Raw genomic sequence first — 25,924 nt, 5'->3', positions numbered from 1 at the left:
GAGCAAGGTCGAGATAAATTAACTTGCCTACAGTGTTAAAGATGAGCTTTGGGCAGTGGCCAATTGCTGGCTGGCTTGAGGCGCGTGTCTGAGGGTCTCTAACCAATTGTATGACAGATTCGGGTGTGTGGACAGCGCATGGAGCTACGGGGAAAGTCTGTGTAGTGGAGAAAAATGGCAAAAAAAGTCTCCTGTTCAAGAGCTATCAGGAGTCCATGTCTTTCATCCCTTCAGAATGGGAATAAGAAAAGAGAAAAGATCAAGGATACAAGTCAATGAATTGTAGTGATAAAACCTTGTAGTCAAAGCAGAGGGTTGTTACACCCATAAAACAGAAAGAGATTAAGTAAGATATAATTAATATTTGTTTGTCTTGAACTCAGACATAAGAACATTAACCTGGCAGAACCAGCAACATTGGAAAGGCATTTTGTGATGTTGTAAGAGTACTAATGGCATGACCAGCAGCAAGAAATCTTCTAACACATCTGTTTGTACATATATATGTAAGGTAGTATAATCACAAAGAAAGTGACAGGGATTTACATCATAATTGTACAAACAGGATACAGGAAATTGAGTACAAGCTCTAAAGTCTGTAAGATCAGAGCAAGGAATGGAGAGCAGCAGCTAAGATGTCTGGTAGAACCAAGGTAATCCAGCAGAACCAGAGAAGAAGAGGCAAACCCTGGCAAGGTCAGAGAAGTCCTGAGATATGTCCATTTCAATGAACTATGTCAACACAGATGAGATCACTCCCTTTTTTTTTTTTTTTTTTTTTGGTTGGGGGGTGGTGGGTAAGGAGACAGGGAGGAACAGCACTGGTCAGGGTGGTGGTGGTGAAAAATCTGTCGCATAACATCCTTGTTTGAGAAGAGGAGGGACTAAGGAAGCATTTTTACTTGGATAGACTACATATTCTGAAATGTCTTTGTGCCTAAGCATCCTTCGGGGCACGATACAGATATTTCCCAGGACATGGTATTTTAAAGGGAACAGGAAAAAAAAAAAAAAAGAGCTTTTTGATCCTAACTAGAGTTGTATTTCAGTTTTAACTTTCATTTAATATCAAGTACTTGTTACACAGTCTTAGAATTACTTATTTCAAATTCATTTTGTGCTTTACTTTCTTGCTGCCATCAGAGTTTATAAATATACTGGATTTTCTTCTTTCTGTGACTGAACATTACATCTGAAAATAAACCCATCAGGATGGTTTCTATTGTGTTGGCAGGTCAAGCTATTTCTTCCTGAGATTTAGCTTTTGGCCTCCTTAGTTACACACTTCTGGTCCAATATCACTGAATGTGACCTATAATTGAGTACATCAGCCTGAATTAAAGAAATGCATATCAGGGCATCATATCTAAATTAATTTCCTGACTCTGCATTTAGTCTTCTCTGTGCTATCAATTATGAAAATGAAAGATAGTGTACATGGAAACTGAAAAAAGGACTTTGACAAGGTTGCAAATCTGTTAAGTTAAGGAGACCTTGCCAGTTGCCAGTGCCTGAGGGCACTTGCACAAAGAGTCAGGACTGGAATGAATTCTGAAGCTGTACAAAATGTCTCTTAAAAAGATATAAATTTAGACCTTAATCTTACAATATTCTACCTCCTGGTGACATCAATGGGCAGAACAGAACATCTTTGCTAGGAAATGGAAAAGTACAAAGACAACTAATACATATCTTGGTGCTATTCATTACAACATCTCTATTCATACATGTGTACTGGTCTGCCAACATTGATAAGAATGTCATGCTTTTTTTTTTTCCCCCTAGGGACATTTGACATATTAGCCTGATAGCAATATAGATGATTGACTACTGGTTCAGTAATAAAGATACGGTAGTGCCACAGTCCACTTAACGCAAAAGCTTTGCATTAAGCAAATAACACAAGTCTCTGGAGGTGTCAGGCTTTGCCTGGGCTTGTCTTGGCCTGCCAGGCAACTTGTTTTTAAAATAGTCATTTTAGTTACAATTTTTGTAAAGATACTGTGAATGCCTGTTCAGATATTGCTCATCATATGCAGCATCATTATTCAGACCCAAACCAAGGGTGACAAAAACAGAAGAACAGATCAGGTGCTTCTATTTGCAGAAACAGTTAATAGTGATCTCTTTGAAGGCACATCCCTTTGTGAAAGGTGTAATGCACACTTAGCTGTAATGCCCACTTCGTTGCTGTGAGCCTTATAAATCCCATCAAGTATAACAAGGAGAAATGTGAAGCCTTGCACCTGGGGAGGAACTAACCCAGGCACCAGTACATGAAGGGTGCCACCTAGATGGAAAGCAGGCTGGCAGTGAAGAGACCTCAGGGTACTGGTAGACACTAAGTTGAATATGAGCCAATAAAGTGCCCTTGCTGCCAATAAAGTTAATGGTATCCTGGGCTTCATTAGACAAAGTGTTTCCCGCAAGTAGAAGATGATCCTTCATCTCCAGTACGGTGAGGAGAGGTTGGAAGATCTAGAACTGTTTAGCCAAGAGAAGAGAAAGCTTAGATCTATAAATACCTAAAGGGATGGTGCAAATAGGATGGAACCAAGCTCTTTTAGGTGTTGCCCAGTGCCGGGACAAGAGGCAGGGGGCACAAACTGGAATGGAGGAGGTTCCTTCTTTGATGAATGCCAACTACAGGCTTAGTGGTAATGCCCTTTTTGCTGTTCTGAACCTCATACAGTTCCACAAGAAGAAACACATTTTCACTGCGAGGGTGACCAAATACTGTCACAGGTTGCCCATAGTGGTTGGGGAGTCTCCTTCCTTAATAATATTAAAGAGCCACATGGACATGGTTTTTTAAATAAAAGTAAAATATTTTAGATCATGAGTGCTTTGTTTTGTGTGGTTTTATGCAGGCATATACAAGCAGAGGACTTTTATTTTTGTCCAGTAAAATACTATGAAGAAAAAAAAAACAACTAGGAAATAGCATTTGAAAATAAGTTACTATCACCTACAGTTCTCTTATTTATTCAAAGCTACAAATGAGCTATAGTATTCTACGTACAGGTGTGAACAGACTAGGAAAATAGTTCAAATGCAAAGCATACCTTAATCTATGTAACGCACAATATTTTTAAAATTCATAAAATACAGCTGATTTATTTAGGCTTCATCCAGTCAGGTGTGATAAAGTTTTTGTCTTGACAAGGGAAGAGAAAACAGGTACACACTTTTTTTTTCAAGTCAGGAATACAGAAAGCAATTTCTGACTCGGCACATTTTCTGTTGAAAGACAAGATGATCACATTCAGGAGAACATTTTTCTGGTTCTTCTCTACATGATGAAACATCTGATTTTGCTGCTTCATTCTCCTGTTTCCGAGGCAAAAACAAACAAACAAAAACAGTATTTGATATTTATATTAATATGTACTACAAAATGGAGCCTTGATCAGGTGTAGGCACCAACCAGTCTTTAGGATATTAGTTTACATGTTTGGAACACTGTTCTGATCATGGCTTGTGTCTCAAGTAAAAAGGATAAAATATTCTAATACTATCTTGCAGGCTATTTATCATAGACTTATGATGACAGAATGAAACTCGGTCCTGTTTCTCTGACTCCAGTCTTTCTCCAGTCTCTGAGTATCACAGAATCATCTAGGTTGGAAGAGGCCTCCAAGATCACAGTAGAAGCCTTGATAAAATGTTGCAATTTAAAGGAATAACAGCCAGAAGCAGAAGCACTAATACAATATGCTGTGCTTCACTTGAGCATGAAGAGAATGAGTAACTCACTGCATGAGACCAGTCCAGATCCAAATTCTGAGACAGCCAAGCTGTCAAAGGAATCGATATATTTTTCCAGTCTGTGTTTTATGGCCAAAAGGAGAGTTTGAGATATCTTACAAAAGTACAGATGCTCTGAAAACAGTCAGAAAGATGCATATAGAGTCTGAGCATTTGCTCATGAGGCCATATCCTTAAAATAACTTCCAGAGTGGAGAGAGAGAGCAGAGAAGTTTATTTCAACTAAGTTAAACGCAATTCTAAGAACGTTATCTGCAGAGCTGGGTAAAAAATGCAGTAAATGTGTGTCTTAAATCCATCTGAGGATTATGCTCCTCTAAGCCCATTGTACAAGCCCAACATTATAACATGATTTTAGAACTGCTGAAGAAAATATCTAGACTTCAGAACTGAACCCAGTCTAGAGAAACCACTGTAGTACTAAGTACAAAACAACTGTATTTCTAGAGATAGCTGGTTATAATACTGTGCTACAGACATTAACATACTTCTAAACAGTAGATACAATTTCAATTTCAGTAAGAAAGGAAAAGCTCCATTACCATAAAATGTCCCCTTCGCTATTTTTGACAAGGGTAATCCTTGATCTAGAATTCTAATATGGCATTGGTATTGACCTCACTGCACATGCAACTGTGGCCTCACTAAGCTTCAAAATTCATACATAGGATTTGCTGAATTACTGAAGGGAAAAGCAGTGTTTGATCTCCTTCACTGTGTTTGAAGGAATTAGTGATTTTCTTCTGCTTGGTAGTAATATGCTGGAGAAATGAAGAGGACTGGGAGGAGGCTGAACTTGCTACCACCTATAAAAGTTAAAAGTCTTCAAGGCCAACAACATTAAACCATTACTTCAAAAGGGTCAAAACCAAACTGTGACAATTCAAACAAGACTAGGAAAGAATGTGAATATACCGTAGGAGCAAGATTTTTTATATTTTAGGGTAAATAAATGTCAGAGACAATGAAAAAACAACAAACCCATGATCTCTTAGTGAATTCAATGACACCTAATAGCTTAAAAATCAGTTAGTTTACCCTGCAATTATACTCACGAAAGTATAATAGAATCACAGAATGGTTTGGGTTGGAAGGAACCTTAAAGATCATATAGTTCCAACCCCCCTGCTGTAGGCAGGGACAACTCCCACTACATCAGGTTACCCAAAGACCAGCCTGGTCTTGAACACTTTCAGGGATGGGGTATCCACACCTTCTCTGGGCAACCTGTTACAGTGCTTCAGCACCCTCAGAATGAAGAATTTCCTCCTTATACCTAACCTAAACCTGCCCTATTTTAAGCCATTAATCTTTGTCCTATTACTACACTCACAGACAAAAAAAAAGTCCCTACCCATCTTTCCTGTAGCCCCTTTTAGGTACTGGCAGGCCACCATAAGGTCTCCCCAAAGCCTTCTCAAAACCACCCCAACTCCCTCAGCCCGTCTTCATAGGAGAGGAGCTCCAGCCCCTTGATCATCTGTGTGACCCTCCTCTGGACTCATTCTGATACTTCAATATCTACTGTGTTTTCTCCTCAGGAAAGTGATTTCTGGAAAATTAACATTTCTAATATTTGATAACGTACTATACATTTTAACATAATGATGTCAAAATGATTTATACGTTAACAACAATGTTTTGAGTGCAATTGTTTGCCATTTTGTCTTCTCTTCTGTTGCCCATACAGATACTCTTTTGCCTGTGGTGATATTGCAGAAGCACATTTCTCATAAATAAATATTCCTAGATTTTTACTTGGTTACTGTAGATAATAGGTTGAAGGAAACCAGATGAATATAGGTGGAAGTGCTTAATACCTCAGATGTATCCAGGAGCTAAAGATTACCCCATTTTCATTTGCCATTCTGCAGTAATGATTTCCAGTGAAAATTCTGAAAAACAGCTTCTAGTGAGATGAGATATTTGCGGAAGATTTTCCAGAGGTTCTTTCAGGATCTTTGCTGTTGTCATATACTATTCCTCTAATGGAATGGAGAGTGTTTGATAGTTTATTCTACAGTTCTCTGTTCCAATTTGCCATTAGTAAGTAGTCTCAATAACAGTGAAAAACATCCAGTTACACATTCCTCAGTGCCATCAATACTGTTCTTCGGTTTATATGAACAAAGCAAATACTGAACTGATGAGGAAAACCAAAGACTCTTGCTCTTAGTGAGAAGCTTCTTGCCATCCATGGCATATTAAATAGTTTAGCAACTGAAAAAAAAATCATAGAATATCCCAAGTTGGAAGGGACCCATAAGGATCATCAAGTCCAACTCCTGGTTCCACACAGGTCTACCCGAAAATTCAGACCATATGACTGAGGGCATAGTCCAAACTCTTAAACTCTGACAGGCTTGGTGCCGTGGCTACGTCCCTGGGGAGCCCCTTCCAGTGTGCAACAACCCTCTCGGTGAAGAACCTCTTCCTGATATCCAACCTGAACCTCCCCTGTCGCAGCTTGACACCATTCCCTCAGGTCCTATCACTGGTCACTAAAAAGACAAGATCGGTGCCTGCCCCTCCTCTCCCCCTTGTGAGGAAGCTGTAGACCATGACGAGGTCTCCCCTCAGCCTCCTCTTTTCCAGGCTGAACAGGCCTAGTGACCTCAGCCACTCCTCATACATCTTCCACCCTAGGCCCTTCACCATCTTTGTAGCCCTTCTCTGGACATTTTCCAATACTTTCACATATTTTTTGTACTGTGGTGCCCAGAACTGCACAGAGTACTTGAGGTGAGGTCACACCAGTGCAGAGTAGAGTGGGACAATCACTTCCCTCGACCTACTAGCAATGCTGTGCTTGATGCACCCCAGGATACAGTTGGCCCTCCTGGCTGCCAGGTCACACTGCTGGCTCATATTCAACTTGCCATCACCCAAATCACCCAGATCCCTCTATGCGCCGCTGTTCTCCAGAGTCTCATCGCCCAGTCTGTACATATTGCCAGGGTTGCTCCTTCCCAGGTGCAGGGCCCGGCACTTGCACTTGTTAAACTTCATACAGTTGGTGATTGCTCAGCTCTCCAATCTGTCCAGATCCCTCTGAAAGGCCTTTCCACCCTCAGAGTCAACAACTCCTCCCAGTTTAATATCATCTGCAAATTTGCTCAAAATACCTTCTAGTCCTACATCCAAGTCATTTATAAAAACATTGAAGAGAACCAGCCCTAAAATTGAGCCCTGGGGGACCCCACTGCTGACTGTCTGTTAGCCTTATGTGGCCCCATTTACCACAACCCTTTGAGCCCTGCCTATCAGCCAATTGTTCACCCATTGTGTGATGTTTTTTTCTAGCTGTATGCTGAATATTTTGTCCAGTAGGATCCTATGGGAAACTGTGTCAAAAGCTGTATGAAATCCAAAAAGATTGTATCAGTTGGTTTCTCTTGATTGACTAGATGGGTGATCTTACCATAAAAATAAATCAAATCTGTTAAACAGGACCTACCCCTCATGAACCCATGCCGGCTGAGACCAATGACTGCATTGTCTCCCAGGTGCACTTCAGTAACTCCCAGAATAATCTTCTCCATAATTTTACCAGGCACTGATGTGAGACTGACAGACCTGTAGTTGCCAGGGTCTTCTTTCTTGCCCTTAATTAATAATATTTTTTTTTTTGTGATGCTTGTGCTCCGTGTATGAAGAAGAAACTCCTATTTTCATTGCAATCAGATTCTCATTTTTTAATCAACATTAATTTAATATTAAAATCCGGTTTTCTATAACATGCTGATGTGAGAGATATCATACTAATTTCTAATGACTGTTCTCTGATTAGTGAGTTTAACACACAACTTTTCTCCCCCATCTACAAGTTAAATTTCTACTCAGAAAATGTCTACTCTTTCTTCAGCATTCATCTTAAATGCCACAGGATCATTTCTTTTTCTAGACAACTTAATGATTATATCTTCCTTACCACTTTCAAAATATTTGCCTAGTCTATTATCATTTTCTTGCTGTACTAAAAATAAGATATTTCCTTCATATTTTGAGGGCCAGCCCTCTTGAGTTAATGTACCTTCTGCTTGATTAATATCATTAACTTGAACATCAATATTTTTACTATTTGGTTAGAGAAAAAGACAGACAAATACATACTATTTCATATACATATGTGTGTGCATGCGTATGTGTACATACACTATGACAAATATGAGCTAAGCAACTTAGTAACAGGGGCCCACAGGGTAATAAGGAACATGCATTTGCTATCCTACCAAAAGATTACCTACAAAGAATTTCTGAGCCTTTGTTTATCTTTTCATTTTCTCTTTAAGAATGTTTTGCATAAACTTCTATATGAGCACTGGAGATTTTCCAAAGTGTTTAAAGAGGAACCAATTTCATCCAGTGTTTCATTACCACTCTTTAATCACATTGATGAAAATAATGTTTTATATGCTTTTCTTTGTATTTCAGAGATTCCTACTATGTCAACAAGTTTTTTTATTCAGAGAAATAAATTTTCTTTACATATCATATATTGCAAATAATTGCATTCTATGAATTTCCAGGAAGGAAGAAGTGCAAACCTAATTTTTGTATTAATAAAGAAATGCTAATTCCTCTGGTTTGAGGAGTTTAGCATCATTCTTTTCCAAGTCCTGTGAATATATTAATTTTAAGGACATAGATAATCTCATAAAGTTTGTTAAGAAGGCACAATTGTTTATAATACGGTAGTCACACATCACTTTGGATAGCCATGAATTTGTGTGTCTTAGTTTTTTAAGTTTATTATTTTCTTAATCTTTTATTTGTTCATAGCTGAATTTCTGTGTAGTTCTGTAAGTTCATATGAAGGCTTAGAAAAAAGATGGAAGCAAACAAATCACAAACAAACCCATTGGGACAGAAAATTAGAAAGGGACAACTTAAATATCTGGAGATTTTTAAATGTTCTCTTTCACACAACTACTCTGAAATATACAGTTTTCTCTTAATTTTATAGTGTGGCATAATCACATGTACTGGTAATTAAATAGGTTTCCCATCAACTTTTCCTATTTGTTTTAGTATGTTTTTTTTGTTTTGTTTTTAACAACATGAATATTTGCTTATTAATTTTAACAATGAGCTACTAAAGAGGTTGGGAACAATTAAATACTAAAAAAAAGTGGAAGTTTCATGGTATCTAATGTTTGTTCGTTTGTTTACCTATGTTTCTTCCACTGGAAAGAGAAGTTCTGCTAGGTATAAATGTGAATCATGAAATTCATGATTTTATATTAGCCAAGATAAATAAGGGCTTTTATTTTCCACTGCGTAGTTTTTGTTTTGTGTACTTCGGATCCAACACCAATTTTCATTAGACTGGAGTTACAAAAGCCAACTACACATCAATCACTTATAACATGAATGTATTCAAATGAGTAATGAAATATATATAATAAAAAGCAAGGGCTAGAAAAAGGCTATAGGAGAAAGTCAAGTTAGTTATGAAAAAGTTAGTATGACTAGGACACTTTGCTTGCCCTGTAGGGAAGTAATTTTCAAACAATAAAGTAAAAAACTATAGTTTAATATACATTATGGACTCAAAAATAATGTGGCTCATTGGAAAACAGTAGAAATATTCCATTTTCAAGTCATAATATTTAAACTCTTTACTGCTATTATTATTATTTTTAACCAAATACACATTAGCAGTATCTCATCTGTAATTTACAGAAGAAAATGTCAACACCTTGTAAAATCAAGGAGTCATAGAATCACAGAATTGCTTGGGTTGAAAAGGACCTCACAGATCATCTAGTTTCAAACCCCCTGCTCTGGACAGGGTTGCCAACCACTAGAGCAGGCTGCCCAGAGCCGCATCCAGCCTGGCCTTGAATGCCTCCAGGGATGGGGCATCCACAACCTCTCTCAGCAACCTGTTCCACTGCCTCACCACCCTCTGAGTGAAAAACCTTCTAATTTCTAACCCAAATCTCCCCTGTCTCAGTTTAAAACCATTCTCCCTTGTCCTATCACTATCAACACATGTAAACAGGTGTTCCCCCCCTGTTTATACGCTCCCTTAAAGTACTGGAAGGCCGCAATGAGGTCTCCCCGGAGCCTTCTCTTCTCCAAGCTAAACAGGCCTAGTTCCCTCAACCTTTCTTCAGAGGGGAGGTGTTCCAGCCTTTGATCATCTTAGTGGCCCTCCTCTGGACCCATTCCACGAGCTCCACATCCTTCTTGTGCTGGGGGCCCCAGACCTGCACGCAGTATTCCAGGTGGGGTCTCACAAGAGCAGAGTAGAGGGGGACAATCACCTCCCTCTCCCTCCTGGCCACCTCTTTTTTAGTGCAGCCCAGGACATAGTTGTCCTTCTGGGCTGCAAGAGCGCACTGCCAGCTCATGTCCAGATTCTCATCCATCAGGACTCCCAAGTCCTTCTCCGCAGGGCTGTTCTTCTTCGCCCAGTCTATATAAATACCTGGGATTGCCCCAGCCCAAGTGCAACACCTTGCACTTGAACTTGTTTAACCTCATTAGTTTCTCATGGGCCCACTTCTCCAGCCTGTCCAGGTCCCTCTGGATAGCATCTCTTCCCTCTATTGAATCAACTGCACCACTCAGCTTGGTGTCATCTGCAAACTTGCTGAGGGTGCACTCAATTCCATCTTTATCATTGATAAAGACGTTGAAGAGCACCAGTCCCAAGACTGACACCTGAGGGACACCACTTGTGACCGGCCTCTACCCAGACATAGAACTGTTGACCACAACCCTCTGGCTGCGACCAGCCAACCAATTCTTTATCCACCTAACAGTCCATACTTCAAATCCATACCTGTCCAATTTAGAAAGAAGAATGTGGTGAGGGACCATATCAAAGGCTTTGCTGAAGTCCAGGCAGATGATATCCATCGCCCTTCCTTCGTCCACCGACGCTGTCACTCCATCATAGAAGGCCACCAGATTGGTTTGGCAAGATCTGCCTTTGGTGAAGCCATGCTGGCTGTCTCAGATTATGTCTTTATCTCGTGCATGCCTTAACATGTCTTCCAGGAGGATCTGCTCCATGATCTTCCCAGGCACAGATGTGAGGCTCACCGGCCTGTAGTTTTCTGGGTCTTCCTTTCTCCCTTTCTCAAAAATGAGTAATGTTTCCCTTTTTCCAGTCACCGGGGACTTCACCCAACAGCCATGATTTTTCAAATACGATGGGGAGCGTCTCAGCAACCATGTCAGCCATCTCTCTCAGCACCCTGGGATGTATACCATCTGGCCCCATGGACTTATACACATCCAATTACCTTAGGCGGTCCCGGACTTGTTCCACTGTCACAGTGGGACAGAATCCGCTCTTCTCACCCTCTTCTTCAGGTTCAGGGTCCTGACAGACATAGGAAACTTGACCACCAGTGAAGACTGAGGCAAAGCACTTATTGAGTACCTCAGCTTTTTCCATGTCTGAGGAAGCCATTTCTCCCATCTCATTTATCAGAGGGGAAACACACTCCTTGGCCTGTCTCCTCCTGCCTATGTATCTGTAGAACCCCTTCTTGTTATTCCTCACATCCCTTGCCAAGTTCAGCTCTATCTGTGCCTTGGCTTTCCTGATCCCATCTCTACACATCCGGATGACACCCCTCTATTCCTCCCTGGCTACACAACCCTGCTTCCACTTCCTGTACATTTCCCTCTTTTCCCTCAGTTTAAGCTGCAGTTCCTTGCTCAGCCGTGCCAGTCACCCACCTCCTCTGCTCAATTTCTTCTGCTGGGGGATGGAGAGCTCTTGCGCTCCCAGAAGGGTGTCCTTAAAAGAGCTGCCATCGCTGTTCTGTTCCTATGCCCTTAAGGACAGTTTCCCAGGGGATCGCAGCCAGTAATTCCTTGAGCAGCCGGAAGTTTGCTCTCCTGAAGTTCAAGGTCCTGACTCCGCTTTTTGCCAGACCCATGTTCTTCAAGATCACAAACTCCACCAGGGCATAGTTGCTACAGCCCAGGCAGCCTCCTGTCTTCACCTGTCTAATACTCCCTTCCACATTGGTGAGCACCAGGTCTAGTAAGGCTTCACCTCGGGTCGGTCCATCTATTACCTGGACCAGGAAGTTATCCTCAAGAGACTCCAGGAATCTCCTGGATCGCCTGGAACCCACCGCGCCACTACCCCAGAAGATACCTGGGTGGTTGAAATCCCCCATCAGGACAAGAGCTTGTGAGCATGACAGTTCTTGCAGCTGAAGCAAAAAGGCCTTGTCAACAGACTCCCCATGATCAGGTGATTAGTAGCTGACCCCAACCACTAGATGTCCTTTACCAGACCAATCCTTGATTTTCACCCACAAGCTCTCAGCCTGGTCATGCCTGTTTCTCAGGCACAGCTCTTCACAATCTACCCATTTCCTAACATAGAGGGCAACTCCTCCTCCCCTCCTTTCTCGCCTATCCCTTCTGAATAGTTTGTAGCCATCGACGGCCACACTCCAGTCGTGGGAATCATCCCAGCAGGTTTCCGTGAAGGCAACTACATCATAGTTCCCTACTAGCATGGTGGCCTCCAGCTCCTCCTGTTTGTTACCCATACTGTGTGCATTATGGTAAATGCACCTCAGCTGGGCCACCTTTTGGGAGGGAGAAGCCCTAATACCCTCTTCACCACACTCAGGTGATTCCATAGTTACCAACCTCTCACCAATCCTTGTGTCCTTCCTGCAAAAGGATATGTCATCCTCATCCTTCACCAAGACACAAGACTGCGAGGTCTTGCTAGCACATTCCTCACCCACAAGAACTGGCATGTTACATTCAGTTTATTTTTTTTTTTTTTTATTTTAGGGCTTACATGTGCAGATAACTTAAACACAAAGTACTAATGTACTTAAACACTGGCTGAATATACTAGCCTACTGTGCTATTAATACAGGTTTAGTCTCATCTTTATGGGTGGAACCAACCACATTCTGATGTGGATCTCTGAAATTTTTCATGAAGGTTGAGCCTGTTGAACACCCACATTGAATTATGCAAGACAAGTAACCTAAATAATACTGCTAGTGCACTGGCACTGAACAAACCCACTTATTAACTGTAACTGAGCTAGCTGCTGTAATTCCATAGAATTGTGCTTTGCTGTACAGGACATGGAGCTGGAAAGACCATCCCAGGTCCTGCCTGCTGCTGTGGGCAATGTAACACCACCTACCTGTTTTGAAACTGGCCACTGAACCATCTGAGCCACATGCTTCAAAACCACGGCAATGATTTGAAAACCCATGTAAAGAAAGGACTACAATATCCTTCCGTATCTAGGACAGTACTTGGCAGTGTGAGCAACAGACTTCACTAAGTTATAATCACAAATATTAAGGTGCCTAGAAGCATTTGCTGAAAATATTTTAGACAAGAGAACTAAAATACCTTAATTTGCACATTTCCCCATGATATATTGTATTAAATTTAATAAAATTCCTTACAGGCATGATCACGAACAACATAAACTCTGCGAACAGGATGTAGCTGGCACTCTGCTACAAACAAGCTATAGAAAATGAAATCAAACTTCTTCCACAAGCTTACTGGCTGCAGGTACAGACTGAAGGCAGTTAAAGCTGTCAATTAACAACAAATGTTAACAGCAACACACTCATCAAGACTTGCTAAATGACAGGCTAATTTGAAAAAGCAACTCTGGATGACATACTGAGTTACCACAAAAAGCACGTAGAAATTTATTGCATCCTAAAAAAAATATGCACATATGCTTCTAGTACTTTTCAACATGTACTGTGTATTTTCAAAGAAAAAGAATGAAAATCTGTGTGGAAGGACAGTTATTATAAAAAATGGTCATTTACTTCTGTGATGACATCCTTGGAGATATTCTGCTACCTCAGTTGTGCGCTTGCAGTATCTGTACTTTTTGGGTTTGGGTTATTTAAGGCTTTGAACACTCGCCCCAATTCGATTCAAGGCTTTGCTGGTTTCAAAGTGTTACAAAATACTAAGAATTACCTGCTGAAACACAAATTAGCATTGGAAATATTTACTACAGGTATTAACTCTAAAAGCTCTGCTAACAACTGAACTTCTAAAAGAACTGTAAAACAACTGTTGGCTTTGGGAATAAAGAAATAAATTAAAAAGGACAAACACATAAACAAACAAACATGCTACAATTCCGCTTGTTTGTTACAGAGAAAAGCATTTTAAAATCTCTTTAACAACAGATACTCCTCTCTTCTCTACATTATTTTTAATTGCATGTGTTGTAGTCTACGGATTTAAGCAAGATATTAGCTACAACTGCTTGTAAATCACCATTACACTACCAACTCAAAATTTCTCTTCCCTACTTTCTCCTACCTCTTTCCTAGTACAGCTTTTTGGCTGTTTAGGGATTCTGACATTAGTACCAAGAATCAAAGCAAAACTAAAGATATCTGTGCCTTTTAAACTATAACCACCTGACATTAAAAAAGAAAAGGCATAATAAAAGACCACAAGCACACATTTGCAGGCAGAAAGGTTCTCATCTGTCGCTACAGTATTCCTTTCAACAAGGAAAGAAAGGATTCCTCTTGCCTGGCAGTAAGACCACAGCCCCACCAAATTATCCCTAACAGGGGCCTCATTTCCCCTTTAGGCTGTACAAAGAACCAGAGCCAGCAACAAAGAAAAGGGGGCACAGCCTCAGCCTCTGCTCCCTGAGTACGAGGACACCAGCCTCATCCACCAACTTAAAGAATTGTTACAACTGGAGGCAATTTTAAAAATTAGATCTGTAAGTAAACTGACCACTAAGTTTACCTCCTGGATATGAAAAAAAAAAAAAAAGGAAAAACAAACATAAAGCAAACATAAAGTCAACAGACCAAAATGAAAAGTTCTCTCAGCTGTGGCCAGCACCACAACGAAGTTGCTGCAAACATCTGAAACAAAGTACGCGCTTTACGCACTTCTCCCCTGCGACTGGCAGTGCAAATCCCAAGTCGCTGCGGCCCCCCCAGAAGGAAGCATGCACCCCGGAGGGGCTGCGAACACCTGGAGCCCGCAACTACCACCCACACCCACATAACTGCGTTCCGCTGGGAGAGAGCCCCTCACTCCCCAGCTTCTCCACACAAGTGACGACCCTACACATGGCCTCGGCTCTTTTCTTCTTCCCTTTTTTTTTTTTTTTTTTCTCCGGGGGGAGGGGGGAGCCAGGTGCGGCAGCGACTTCAAAGCCTTCACGTTTAGTGGATAAAGGGGAGCGTCCCAACTTTTCTCCCCCCCCCCCCCCCCCCCCCCAATTTCCTTCTCATTTTGGGAGGGGGGGGCGGTGGGTATAACGATAAACACCGCACTCACCACCAAGCCGGTGATCTCCTGGCCCCATGCTGCGCGGCTCCCACTCCGCTTCCTCCCTTCCCTTCGTTCCCTTCCCTTCGGTGATCACCGAGGCTGTGCTGGGCTGACGGCTGCATGTGGACAGGATAGCGGCCGGGCCAAATTTATACAGCTGCCGGCCAGTTATACAGCTTATTAAATAAAGCATTTCATTAAATAGATTGAAGTAAGTTGCTATTTTATCAATTTAATTATTGATCAAAATTAGTATTTCTCTCTTTGGGCAGCTTTAAATACAGAGGCACACAACACAAAAATGTTGAATAATTTCTCAATATTTTTGTATTAAATATGTGTATTGATATATTAGGTTTATTTATAGAACACAACAAAAAGAGGCATGTTGCCTCCATTTTCATTAGTGTAGGCATTGGTGTCCTTTTAGTGGCATAAATTTGAGCAGCACTATGTTCAACATGGTTCAACTGGTAGTTTCTGTTAAAACAGAGTTATTTACTCCTTAGCATCTCTTTTCCAGGCATTTCTCTAAATAAACATCTCTCTCCTACTAATAAGTACCTTTTATGGTCTTAGGAAAAAATAAAATAAAAATGTTAGGCTGAATTTTATTAATCTAGAATGATGAAACAGAGCAAAATTGATGAGACTAGTGCACACTAACACAAGTATGAAATGCCTTTGTAAGACTAAACAAAACTGTGTTGTCATTCTTCTCACAACGATGTGCAATAACCTTTCAAAATTCACAGAATTACCGAATGGTTGAAGTTGGAAGGGACCTTTGGAGGTCATCTTATACCACTCAGTGTTGTATATGAAGATACAAAATCAGTTTCATAGTAGATAATTTCACAATTTCAGTTAGGTTTTTGAGGAACCATGATCCCTTGATCTGTTTATTGTTCAACAACTTTTGTTTTGTTCTTTTTGATGAAGGAAGAATAAATCTTACCAGGTAATAATAAAACATAGAAAGTTCTACTAAGTTCCAGTCTGGAACAAATTCAGATACTTTTGGCTTACAGCCATATGCATAAAATAAGTTCATAGCCATCTTTCTAATGGAGTTCCCATATTCTATGTACACGGAGAAGCTTCTCAAGTACTCTGTAAACCATAATAAGAAAATATGTATGATTTCTTACTGATTCCATAAGCAATTCATAGCTACAGGAAGGTTTTAACTGTGATACTTGGCAGTGGAAGTCCTCCTTTATTAATCTTTATGATCAACATCATTTTTACTATCTGACATCAGAACTACATATTCTGATCAAAAATGCTTCCCTAGCACTTCACTTCAGCATATATATTTCTAACTAACCACAGAAATGGGAGCATTTACAGATGACACCTGTAATCCAGACCTTCACTGAGAATACTGTGATGAAGAACGTTATGAAAAACATGCAATTTACTGCATTTCTTAACTTGTATTAGATAAATTTTAGCCACTGAAAAGCAAACAAACTTTTACGCAAAAGAGAAAAAAAAAGTTATGCTTTTTCTGTTTATATTATCTGTTGTATGGCAAACAGGAATAATATTAGCATTTCGCTGTGCTGCCTGTCTCATAACACCAAAAACTATGGAATTCCTTTATCTTTCTTAGGATGGATATTTCTGTAATACCACATTTCACATAGTTATAAAACAAGTCCAAAATGTCAATGTAACAGGAAGAAATCTTAACCCTGCTCATGTCAAACATCCTGCTTCTAATCTTTTTTTTTGTTTTTTTTTTTTTATCTGATCATTTTCACAGGGTGTTGGTATTATTTCTTAGAATATATCTAGTGGAAAATGCAGTATGTCACGTCTGTGGAAATCATGGATGAGAAGGTAATAAAAAAAGAAAAATAAATAAAAAAGGATAAGAAAATTTGAGAATGCTGTTGCTAATGGTTTTGGCATACATAGATGTTTTGTTTAGAGTTTTCCCAGTCAGAAGGAGAAAAAAAGCATGTGGCTACTCCTGAACTACTTCACACAAGCAGTATCAGTTGCTACAGCTTAGTAGTACAAGGTCATATTGCTCTAATCCATCCATTTCTAAACACAATTTCTGCTGTACACCTGAACTCCTAAAGTGCTCTTCTTTTTGTTTCAGTTTTCGTATATTAGCTTTTGTTAAGAGGCAGATATAAAGGCAGAGAGAAAACTGGCAGATACTATAGTGTACCTTGTCACCAAAACCAACTAAAGTTCCACATTTTGTTGCTTTGTTGAAGAGCTCAGCTAGGAAATATATGAGATATGAAGCCATTCTTTTGATGTTTTAAACTTTATTACATTGAATTATTTTACTGAAACAGTCTTCAACCACTATCACAGGCTCATATTTATGGCTTAAAAGATAAACAACCTTGTAATTGAATGGGATTGTGAGGCATTGGAACAGGCTGCCCAGGGAAGCAGCTGAGTAACCATCCTTGGAGCACCACACATCAAAAGGCATGTAGATGGGGACATGGTTTAGTCATAGACTTGACAGTGTTAGGTTAATGGTTGGAACTGATGATCTTAGAACTCTTTTCCAACCTAAATGATTCCATGATTCTATGATTCTATTCTATAGTATATATCTCGTCCCTATTGTACTAAATTCACACTTACTTTGTCTAAAAGCCTAATTGACTCTGGAACTCTGTTCATCATGCTTTATCCATTTGAAAGCTCAACACCAAATAATAAAAAATATAGCCATGTCTCCAAACCCTTCCGAATCCCATCAGAAACTTGTCAGGATAAGGAGGATATGTGGGGAAAATAAGTTATATCTGGCAGAAGTACAAAATTTTCCAAACCAAAAAGTTTTGCCAACCAACAAAATCAATTCTGCATGGCCTAATATTAACATATGGTTGATCCACTAACACTGGATCTGAAACCCCAGTTTTTGTTATCTCATTACTAACATATTTTAATTGGACTGAAATAAAATTTTATTTATTATTATTATTATTTTAATATAAATTTGAACTTTATAATACAATTCAATAAATTCAGAGCACCTCTGCTCTGAAGACAGACTGAGGGAACTGGGGTTGTTCAGCATTGAGAAGAAAAGGCAGTGGAGAGACTGTATAGAAGCATTCCAGCACCTAAAGTGGCCTACAAGAAAGCACGAGAATGAGTATAGTGATAGGACAAGGAGTAACAGTTTTAAACTAAAAAAGGGTAGATTTAGATTAGATAATTAGGAAGAAATCCCCCCCCCCCCCCCTTTACCCCCTCCCTTTCCCTCTCTTCCTCTCTTGAATTACCCCATCTTGTCCAAGTATCACTGGTGTTGCCTTTCATAAAATGGTATTCCTTCTGCATTCTTACTATTCTGCTTATGAAGTAGTTGATTTGGCTGTTGAATTGCAAAGAATATTGGCAACATTACCAACAAAAGTTTCAAAAAACCTCCTTCCTTCAGTGCCAGGGTGAAAAATAAATAGGTTGAAGATCAAACATGAAAAATTAAGCAGTTCTTTGTGGTGTGGAGACTGCTGAAAAGGTAGAAGTATGTCCTAGGTTTTACATGCATATTACTCTTCACTGTTACTTGAACCTTAAATAATTCAGTTTCAGAACAATATTTCTTCACCTTCTGAGAAGTTCAGGCATGCCTCAGGTGTTTGTAGTTTGTCCTGTCTGAACACCTGAAGTCCATTAATCATCACTGTCTTATCATTGTAATATTACTAATGGATGTCCAAGACAGAAGTGACCCACCTGATTTTTAGGAGAACACTTTTTCTTTAAAATGTTGTTGCTGCTCTGTTAGCAACATTTTGAATTAAAAATGTAGAAAGAAACTCTTCTTCATTAAACAAGGTCTATGTGGCATGATATATGACAGTTTCCTTTTACATTATTTTTTCTCGTTACTGTCTTATTTTTTCTAGTACTGTTCTGAAGCCACCTATAAAACCATGGTTGGCTGAATATGGCATACAGTGGAGTTTTCTGTAAATAATGTTAAATATTCAAAATATATAATTAAGTGCTCATAATTAGAACAACATTCCTTTGGAACTTTACATTCCTGCTTACAAAACAGTGTGCAAGCCAGATGGGAAATAAAACATAATTTTCATATGAACTGGTATAATCATATAACAGTTAGCTGTTTGCACAAAAGGAAAAGACACAATCTATTGTTATGATAGATATTAATTTTCTCCTTCTTTTTGGTCTGTGAAGTATTTGATTTTTTAAGTGAGATTTTCATTATAATGTACCCAAGTCATTGTTATTATTATGCATTATCATTTCATCAACAATGCAAGAATAACGTCTTTAATTAGGAGAATGTTAATTATATGTGCAGTGTTTGACAGTCACTTAATCTTCCTCTATATCCAACTTGTAAATTAGTGTAGAAAATTACACTGGATGAAAAGCCATGAATTGCTGATAGCATGTGTGCACTTATGACAGTTTTGCAAAGGATATAAAAAATATAAAAGGGCAAAATTAAATTAACATGACACTGTACCAGGCACAAGATCTAGATCAGCAAAGGAAAACCAAAGAATCAGCCAGATGATAAAGTTTCAAATCCTCCCTGCATCTTAGGTGAGAACTGAGAGGTAAAAAATGATGGGAGATGATGGCATGATTAAACACAGAGTAGGCATTAGTTCGGTGACCCCCTGTAGTGATTGTTGCGGGAAGGGCGCTCTGAGTGGTCTGAGACTTTATGTCTGACAGCAAAACTGCAATCTCAGCAGGGTCACAGGAGTGGGTTTTGAACTCTGCCATGAGACTGATGGAAGGATATTTCTAAAACCTTTACAAGCTAGCTGAAAATATTACACGTGGGAAACAGAGACACCAAGAGCTTATAGCAGGATAAAGGACATTTATTTGATTATTTGTCTACATACAGTTGTGAGAAGTCTCATACCAAGGTGAGGTAGGTAAAAGCTCACTGGAGAATTTATGGATCTCATGCTGCACCTCCTTCCTGCGTCTCGACCAGGTTCAGAGATAGACGTTTTCCATCACGTTTGTTGATCCCTTAAGCAGTATACTTGCCTGGTACATATGGAAATGTCGTCGTTTTATCTGTACCATGAATGCATGTTTATCTTTATATTCCAGGGAGCAATCGCACTAACATCAGGAAAGAGATTCAATAGGTATAAATCAGATTACATTTTCTAAACATGGTATGGAGAGACTGACCTCCATTTCAGCCCATGTCTACATTAAGAATCTAAAAAAAAAAAAACAAAAAAACACAAACCTTTAGATATGGATGTTACTATTGAAACATGGACAAATGAGTCACAGTGCTACAATATCAATTTGTTCAGTGAGTACAAACACAGTAATGGTTTTACGAGTTTACATTTTATAATCAGTTTAATGTTTACACTTCTTGAAGTGTTTTTTACTTCTTGAAAAATTCATCCTTCTCAAAGAGTACGTTGACTGGGATTACCTCACTTTTACTCCTTGTCATTGTCTGTGAATTAATGAAAATTTTCAAATTGTTCCTGCTCTCCAGAAGGATGAAGTCAAGATAAAATTCATTTAATGTTAAAAATTCATTTCATGACTTTCTGATGTTATGTCCTACATTCTTAAACTATAGCTGAATAATTAGTTTATCTATTGTACCAATAGAGCTATATGGCTCTATCAACTGTTACTTCAGGAAGTCCACCTACATTTTTAGGCAATATTGAGGAAAACAGTACAATGCTCAGAGAGAAACTGGGCCCATTCCAGAAATCACATTTTTCACAGGTCACAGGCAAAAGGGAGAAGTGAGGTAGTTACCAGTTACTCAGAGAGACGCTAAAAAAAAGGGATGAAGTGTCAGAGCAGTCTGTACTGGGTCTGGCTGGGTTGGAGTTACCTTTCCCTGCAGCAGCCCATGCAGTGCTGTGCTCCGCACTTTTAGCTAGAACAGCATTAATATCACACCAATATTTTGTCTATTTCTCAGTAATGCTGGCACAGCATTAAGGCTCACTCCAAACCCCAAGTAGGCTGGGGTAGGCAAGAGGTAGGGGGGGGATATCACCAGGGCAGCTGACCTAAACCAACCAAAAGGATAATCCATTCCATGTGAGGTCACACACAGGAATGAAAGGTGGGAAAGGGGAAAGAGCAGGGGGGCTCTTGTGATGAAGACATCTGTCCTCCCAAAGAAGAAGCTATGCATATTGAGGCCCTGCTTCCCAGGACAAGGCTGAACATTGCTCGTTGATGGAAGTTGAAGGGTCTGTCCTTGGACCAGTACTGTTTAATATCTTTATCAATGACATAGACAGTGAGATCGAGTGCACCCTCAGCAAGTTTGCAGATGACACCAAGCTGATCAGTGTGGTTGATACAAAAGAAGGAAGGGATGCCATCCAGTGGGGCCTGGACAAGCTTGAGAAGTGGGCTCACGTGACTCTAATGAGGTTCAACAAGACTAATTGCAGGGTGCTGCATCTGGGCCAGGGCAATCCCAGACATGAGCACGGACTGGGTGAAGAATTCATTGAGAGCAGCCCTTCCGGAAAAGGACTTGGGGGTTCTGGTGGGTGAAAAGTTCAACATGAGCCAGCTGTGCATGCTTGCAGCCCAGAAGGGCAACTGTGTCCTGGGCTGCATTAAAAGAGGAGTAGCCAGCAGGTCAAGGGAGGTGACTGTCCCCCTCTATTCTGGCCTTGTGAGGCCCCACACGGTACTTCATCCAGGTCTGGAGCCCCCAGCATAAGAAGGATGTGGATCTGTTAGAGCAGGTCCAAAGGAGGGCCACAAAGATGATCAAGGGGCTGGAGCACCTCTCCTACAAAGAAAGGCTGAGAGAGCTGGGGATGTTCAGCCTACAGAAGAGAGGGCTTCAGTGCGACCTCATTGCAACCTTTCAGTACTTAAAGGGGTCTTATAAAAAAGATGGAGAACAACTCTGCTTAATTGGATAATGACAGGATGAGGGGGAATGGTTTTAAACTAAAAGAGGGGAGATTTAGATTAGTAGTTAGGAAGAAATTTTTCACTCAGAGGGTGGTGAGGCACTGGAACAGGTTGCCCAGAGAGGTTGTGGATGCCCCATCCCTGGAGATGTTCAAGATGAGGTTGGATGAGGCCCTGAGCAAGCTGATCTAGCGGGTTTCGTCCCTGCCTATGGCAGGGGGTTTGAAACTAGATGATCTTTGAGATGATCTTCTAACCCAAGCCATCCTATGATTCTATGAAAGTAGAAAACAACAACAACAACAACAAAAATATATATATATATTTTTTTCCTCTCTGTCTGTGCTTCTGTGTGGCCTTTGCTTGTTTTTTCCTTTTCCCTTTATATAAATTATCCGTATCTCAACTCATGAGGTTTTTTGTTTGTTTGTTTTCCTTTCCAGCATACTTTCTTCTCCCCCTCTTTTTCTGAGGAAGGTAGAGTTCAGCTGCCCAGAAAGGTAAAAACACCACACAGCTCCAAGTGTGGGCAACATATCCAGACAGTACATGAAGATCTCCTGTCTTGACAGTATCTTGACTCCCCATGATAGCACAGTTACAGACCAAACAAAGTACAGAAAAAGTCAGATTGAGATGTGAGCTACACCTTTTAAAGTGTACAACTGCATGTATCACTTGCTTCCAGAAAGCATAGCTTCCACTAAAATTTCAAGAAAACTCTCTCTTTTTTTTCTTTTTACTTCCTGTCCATCCATTTTTGATGAACCCACAGAAAGAAAATGTATTGCTTTCTGCTGGAATTTTTGTTGCTGTTACAGATTTTCCTCAGATATTCTAATTTATTATTTATAATTCTTTTATTTATTATATTATTTACATGTTATTTATAATTTATTATTATATATTTGTAATTATTATTTATAGTTCTAATTATTCGTTGTGATACTGTATGAAGTTACATTTGGCATTCATCATAATTTCACACTAGTATAGAAGTCTACATGATGAATATGACTTCTAATAAAAATATCAGCTAGTGAGGTGGCCACTATGGTTGTAACTTGCAAGAATGTCCCTTTCCACCTAGTAATGTGCTCAGTGAATGAGAAAACTGAAATCATTCTGTTGACGAATAGCAAATACAGAAATGTAAACCTTAGCTGCTGTTTCAATGGAAGGTTTGATAAAGCACATTGTAGTGAATGAGAGAGGAATGATTAGAAGTGTTTCCTGTGCAGGAGAAATGACTTTTGTTTAACCCTTAGTACAAAAATGCAGTGAGTGTCCCTAAAATATACATGTTGCAACCATACACCGTAACCAAGTTACAACATTAAGGAGTCTGAGTAAACATATTATCATGAAAATAGGTTCAAGTTTAATAGAAATGAGTTGAATTAATGTAGGTATTTGAGGCAATTAATCCTACAACATAACATACGTGGTATTCAGCACAAGGTTAAAATGTGAGGAAAAACTGAAGTTTGACTGGGAATAAGTCCTATGTGGTGGCATGAAAACCACACTGAGGGACCTGATTGCAGACAGGAAGGGTGAACTGATTAGGTTTATAAGAACACTAACTTATTGAACTGATGAATACAATTAAATTACATGATTATTCTACTGGATATTAATTTGAACTGCATTAGGCTGTAGAAATCCCTCAGTAAACTAACTCAACAGCAGAACAGTTGCTGCTCCAAATAGTAAGCAAAAAATTAGTCTTTAACATTTCATGTAAAAAATGGTGTGACTAGTGTAAGGGAGGAACTAAACTTTCTAACGTTGTATTTTATAACTTAATAAAGGTAGTTGACTGAAGACTGAATGTGAAGTCATTTGCTGTCTCAAGTATGAAATCTTTGGTTTCAGTCTTGCCCTCTGTAGGATAACATTTGAACATCCTGAAATTAAAAGTTCACGTTATTTTTTTGCCAGGAATAAAACTAAATGCTGTGTATTTTCCTCAAAATTATTACATGCATTTACAAAATGTATTCTGTCAAAACTGCCATATTTCCTCAGGAGGTTTTGTTGTTTAGAGAATAGTATATTACAACAGGAAAAAAAGAAAAAAAAAAAGACGCTGTGATAGTTTAATATATTATCAGATACATTGCATGTTTACATGTTTAAAATTTATATTCCCTTCTGTCTGACTTTTTTCTTTTGTTTAGCTGCACATCTCATGATCTTGAGACATTAATAATTTACAGTGTAGATATTTTCAAATGACAGTTGCTGTCATTATGATTTTTTTTTTTTAAACCAGGGAATTTAATGTTGATGAAGTGTAATAAATAAATGAAAACAAAGAAACGATTTATTTTCAGACTTTCAGGCATTTCTGCTTTGTCTAGCTAATGCACTTGGCTTCTAACCTGGAAAAATTATTTTTCCATTGCAAGTGTTTTAGAATTTGTGGTTAAATCAGTTTGGAATACTGATTTTGAGGAGCCTCTGAAGACACTGAAACCAAAAGGGGTGCAATGTACCTGAGGAATGAGAGCTGCAAGAGCACTGCTTTGCATCCTTTTCAGACCAACAGCAAGGAAAAAGGTGTTTGCTACCTCCCTACAAGTCTCCTGCCTAGTGGATGAATGTTAGCTTAGAAGTAGCAAGAGTTTTTCCTTGGTGATGATCTGAAAAAGATGCAGAATGGTCTAACATTTAAAGACTTAATTTACTATTAGCAGTGGAATAAAGGATCAAGTCCTCTATAAAAGGGAGAACTTAAAAATTCAGATTTTTTTTCCCCACAAAATTATACTTTTCTGCTCCTTTCCATGCAAGACTGATCTTAATCTGTGTAACTTCAAAAACTAATGCTGAAGCTCAACATCAAACAGATGCTTGGCATTTCCAGCAGTTAACCTGCAGAAATTCAATACGATTTCAAAAATTGTTATGCTGCAAAACATGTCTATCAGCTCCTCTGACCTTTAAGCTTCACTTCATGTTTAGGATTAATTATTCCACTTCTTGTGTTTGTGAACCATACTGTATACTGAGGAGGTCTAAGAGATGGTACCTTTTTTTTTCCTTAATTGTCCTCTCAAACTACCTACATTGATATGAAAATATTACAGAAATATTACAGAAAACGTAGAAATTTCTTGTTATGTTTGTTACAGTCAGGAAAATAAAAATTTTATTAGAAGTCATTGAAGAAGCACAGTTTACTTATTAGTTTTCATAGAGAATTATGAAATGATACTCTAAAAATATATCTGTGGTAATATGTGTATTCAAATGCAAAGCAAATTAAAAAAAAAAAAAACAATGTCAATTACATGATAGAATTTGACATTTTTTCATAAAGCTTTTGAAATTCAGGATCCATTAAAAGAAATTATTTAATTAAGAAGAGTTTTCAAACTTTAAACAATAACAGTAAAAAGGGGTAACAAAGAAAAAAAAAGTTATTATAGCAATGAAGCTCCTATGTTTCTTCTCATTAAGTTATTTGTGAACTATAACTATACCTGGCTTAATATTCCAAATATTAAAGAAAAAAATGCTGTCAAAACAAAACAAAACAAAACAAAAAAAAAACAGTGAAACAGGAATAGAAGATTTTATATTCCTCTAAGACTGACAACATTGCATTTTAAGTTCTTCTTGGGACCAAAAGTTTCTCTCTGGGTCCAGATTCTTTCTCAGTAAAATAAGTAAATAAATTTAAAAATATATATATTTTAAGTTTTGGTGCAGTGGAAAAGGTGGAATGATCCATGTGCTAAAACTGGTACTTCCTTGTGTGGATCTTCCAGACTAAGGCTCTGTCTGTTCAGCTGAAACAGTGAGCTTGGAAAGTGACACATTTACTTAGCCCTCTTCTCTACTTCAAATAGTATATATTCTGCTTTGAATTTTCCAAATTTCAAGCGCCTTATAACCATATTTTAATCTTTTATAGGATGCTGTCTCAGTTAAAGAG

The 25,924-nt window shown here is 39.0% G+C and overlaps 1 long non-coding RNA gene across 1 annotated transcript in view; it reads right to left on the bottom strand.

Annotated features, from left to right (window-relative positions):
• The window catches only part of LOC125183851 (uncharacterized), a 92,015-nt gene extending 76,795 nt beyond the window's left edge, over window positions 1–15,220 (bottom strand). Inside the window, exon 1 of the long non-coding RNA XR_007166524.2 lies at window positions 15,067–15,220. This is a non-coding gene — a long non-coding RNA (uncharacterized lncRNA). The remainder of the gene's footprint in view (window positions 1–15,066) is intronic.
• Between the last annotated feature and the right edge of the window lie 10,704 nt (window positions 15,221–25,924).

Source organism: Anser cygnoides, chromosome 8, assembly GCF_040182565.1.
Source record: "Anser cygnoides isolate HZ-2024a breed goose chromosome 8, Taihu_goose_T2T_genome, whole genome shotgun sequence".
NCBI classification, from domain to species: domain Eukaryota; kingdom Metazoa; phylum Chordata; class Aves; order Anseriformes; family Anatidae; genus Anser; species Anser cygnoides.
This window is presented reverse-complemented; position numbering and strand designations above follow the sequence as displayed.